This window comes from Octopus bimaculoides, chromosome 3 (assembly GCF_001194135.2).
Source record: "Octopus bimaculoides isolate UCB-OBI-ISO-001 chromosome 3, ASM119413v2, whole genome shotgun sequence".
NCBI classification, from domain to species: Eukaryota; Metazoa; Mollusca; class Cephalopoda; order Octopoda; family Octopodidae; genus Octopus; species Octopus bimaculoides.
This window is the reverse complement of record NC_068983.1, coordinates 89,946,348-89,950,458: the sequence shown is the minus strand read 5'-3', so window position 1 is coordinate 89,950,458 and position 4,111 is coordinate 89,946,348.

Here is a 4,111-nt window from a genome sequence, read left to right as displayed (position 1 = left end):
ATTTGATATATAAGGGTGTTGGTAGAAACCACGTAGTACCCAGAGTAAGCTTGGACATAGATGTAACAGTATCACAGGAAGATGAAAGGAGATAATCTGCATGGTAAATGTGCAGGTGCAAATAAACTCCCTCAAATGGGGGGGGGGGGGTTTCAGTAGTAGTAGATGGCTCATTACCTAAGTGACAAAGTTAGCAATGGAGGAGGAAGCATAGTTGCTACAATAACGAGCTAGGCAAAGTTCTGAGAGCTTCTACTGTTGTTGGTAAATAAGGGCTGCATCGTCAGAGTGGAAGGCAAATTGTATGATGCCCTTGTATGTACAGCTATGCTACCTCACAGTGAAACATGGGCTTTGACTAGAGGACATGTGAAGGCTTGAAAGTAATGAACCCTGCATGCTCTGCTGGATATTAATGTGTACACAGATTGTAAGTGATTTAAAAGGAAAACTGGGTGTGAGAGGCATCAAAAGTTTTGTGCAAGAGAGAAGACTGCACTGGATTGGTCATGTGATGCATATGGATGAGAAAAGTTGCATAAAGAAGTGCTAAGCTCTACTTGGGGAAGGGGTTGACTCAGAGGAATATGTGAGACAAATTGGTGAGAAAGTATCTTTAGAAACTAGGACTCACTGAGGAAATGACAAGGGACCAGGGAGTTATGGCGATTTGCTGTAATTGAGAAGATGCTTCAAGCTAAGTAAAATCAGTCAGCCAGTACCACATAAATGCACCTGTGCCAGGGGTACATGAAAAGCCCCCAGCATACTATATATAGTGGTTGGAGTTAGGCATTTAGCCATAGAAACTATGCCACAATAGACAATTAGGAGTCAGAACAGTGCCCCAGCTCATGTGAAACTATCCAACCCATGCCAGCATGGAAAACCGATGTTAAACAATGACGTTGACATACTAGCAGGTCTGATTCAAAGCAAATATCAATAAATGTGGAAAATTTTGTAATCAGTATTTCAATAATATTGAAATAATGTTCTTCAGCCTAATGAAAAAGAATGGCACCTATAACCTTTTGGGCCCTTCCTGGCTGGTACAGTTAATGTTAAGCATGAATTTCAGTTGCCTGTCAGAAAACCATGAACAAAATCCTGAAGTTCTGAGAGAATATTCAGCAAGGTGTTTAATTTGAAAGCAAGGTGCATCATGGTAGAATTCGACAGGTGGTACACATTCTTACTAATACTGATGATGATGTTACAGCAGTTGCAGAAGAGTCAGTGAGAAGACACTGTCTTATCCAGGTTAGTAATTGTTGTGAGTCCCTGCCAATCAGCCAACCATTTACTGGAAGCAGTCCAAGATGCAAGCAACAGTTGCACCATCCCCATTCATCAGCAGTGCCCTAGGTCTCTCTTTAGCTTTGTAGAAAGTTAGCAACAAATCAGAGCACATTAGTTTCAGTGGGTGGGGGTTATTTTGAGTAACTACAACTCTTGTTTTAATTATCACTAAATAATTAACTATTTTATTTAAGGCAATCAAGGTAGCCAGAGTATGCGATAGAATACTTAAGATTAGATTAGTCCTTCACCATGGGTTAGCAACCATTATCTCAGCCTGGGCTACCCGGTGGACAAAAAGACTGATTTTATGACACCCTCTTGCAGACTACCTCGTCAACGAATGACAGGGACCTCTTTGTGGCTGGTGACTTCCATGGACATGTTGGACAACATTCACGGGGCTTCCATGGAGGCTAAGGTTTTGGTACCCGAAATGAGGAGGGAACCAGGCTGCTGGAGTACTGTGATGCAAATGACCTTATGGTTTGCAATACCAACTTAAGGGAAAGAGGACTGCTTATACATGCCAAAACCATCCCTCGCAAAGAATGTACCCCACAACATAGACTAGTAGTTCAGGACCAAGGCTAAGTGGTTGCCCAGAAGATGACCAGCACGGAGGAGAAGGGTCTGTAAGCTTAAAGATCCTGCAAATGGATAGAGATTTAGAGACTTATACATCACGTGAAGCTATACCCCCTTGTATTTCGTCACAGGCTTCGAGTAATAAGACAACTGGAGGTTTCTACGAGACAACCTGCTGAGGGACACTGACCAGATCTGTGGATGGTGCAAAGTCCCCTCTGGACCCCAAATAACGTGGTGGTGGTGGTGGAACAATGTTGTTGACAGGGCTATTAGACAAAAGAAACAGGCTTGGAAGGACTGGAAGAACGGTCGTAGCAGGGAATTGTATCAGACTGCCAGAAGGGAAGCTAAGCGACAGGTTTATTTAGCCAGAGGGGAAGCAGATAAGAAAAAATTTACCAATGTTCTGCGCCTTGAGGACCGAAGACTTGAGGTATTTCGTGTTGCAAGACAGTGTGTGAGAGAGAATCGTGATGTCATTCGTAGGAGAGAAATGTGTCAGCATGGATGATGGTACGCTTGCACTAAATGAGGCTGCAAAGAAAGAGGTTTGGAGACGCCACTACGAAAGGTTGCTAAATAAAGAGAATGAATAGGAGAAAGAGAGTTTGCCAAATGCCGACCCAACAGAGGGACCAACTATCTGAGTTGAGAGTACCATGTTAGATAAAGCAATTAAGAGTGTGAAGACAGGGAAAGCCCCCAGCCCATCAGGAATAACTGCAGAGATGCTCACAATATCTGGCAGTGTCGGCTATAGCCTAGTCACCTGTATTGTTAACCAGGTGATACATGGAGTCATACCCAATGACTGGTTTAGCAGCACCATAGTCAACTGACCTGTTGGGGCAAGTGAAAGCGAAATCGTGATGGCACCCATACCAGTGGAGCGCTAAGAGCACCGTCTAACCGTGATCGTTGCCTGAGCAGCTGTCTGGCTTCCGTGCCAGTGGCACGTAAATAGCAATACCAGCGTCACTTTCACGGTACTTGTGCCAGTGGCATGTGAAAAGACATTCAAGCGAGGTCGCTGCCAGTGCCACGTAAAATACACCATTTTGAGCTTGGCCTTTGCCAGTACCGCCTGATTGGCCTTCGTACCGGTGGTACGTAAAAGCACCCACTACACTGTTGGAGTGGTTGGCGTTAGGAAGGGCATCCAGCCATAGAAACTCTGCCAAATCAGATTGGAGCCTGGTGTAGTCATTTTGCTTACCAGTCCTCAGTCAAATCGTCCAACCCATGCTAGCATGGAAAGCAGATGTTAAACGATGATGATGATGATTTCCAAACTAAGTATGAAAGGAGAGAGAAATCAGATATTGAATTTTGATGCTAAATGCACCTATGATTTAGTCTAATTATAAAAATGCACATTTACTTCCAAGTAGAACAAAAACATAAAAACTACTATCTGAAAGCAAGCTCAGAAGATTGCTTGTTGGAATTGCTTTTTTTAAGAAGGAAACTTGGTCCCTTTGCTGATCTTAGTGCAAAATTCATGTCAAATTTCACTATTCTATTTGTGTTACGATTTCAAATTTTAGAAGACAGATGGTCAAAAATTGGGTTAATGGTGATGTATTTCAAATATAAAACTGCAAGCACTTCCTTCCAAAAACAGTGCTTTCCTAAGTCATTACTATTGCCCTTTTCTCTTACTAACACTTTTTCAATCTTTAACATCCTGATTCAAATGTCTTCTAGCCCATTTTTAATGTACATGTATGTAATATCAGCCCAAATTAATTACTAGTTTGAAGTAAGTGATTACTTACAACAGCACCTATAAGCATAGGTGGCAGGTGTGTATTCAATTTTGGTTGTGGCTAACAAACACTTTGATATTTAACCCTTTCGTTACCATATTTCTAACCAAATTACACCCCTTATGTGTTTCAATTAATTTCTAACATAATCATAAATTTAGGCTGGTTTCATTAAACAACTCTAACTTTTTTATTTATCAACATATTAATGTGATTTTTGGAAGATAAATTAACGAAAGGTTCTCAACCAATTCTATACCAAAATTTTTGTCACAAAGTGACTTTAATTACAGGTAAATACAGGTAAATTCAACAAAATATAAAATTATTTAAATTTTTGTTCAAACATCGCTATAGAAAATGGGTTATTAGCTAATATTCAATTGGGTATACAACAAAATATTATTATAGAAGAGTTGTGCACATTACTGGATTTATTACTGTCTCTT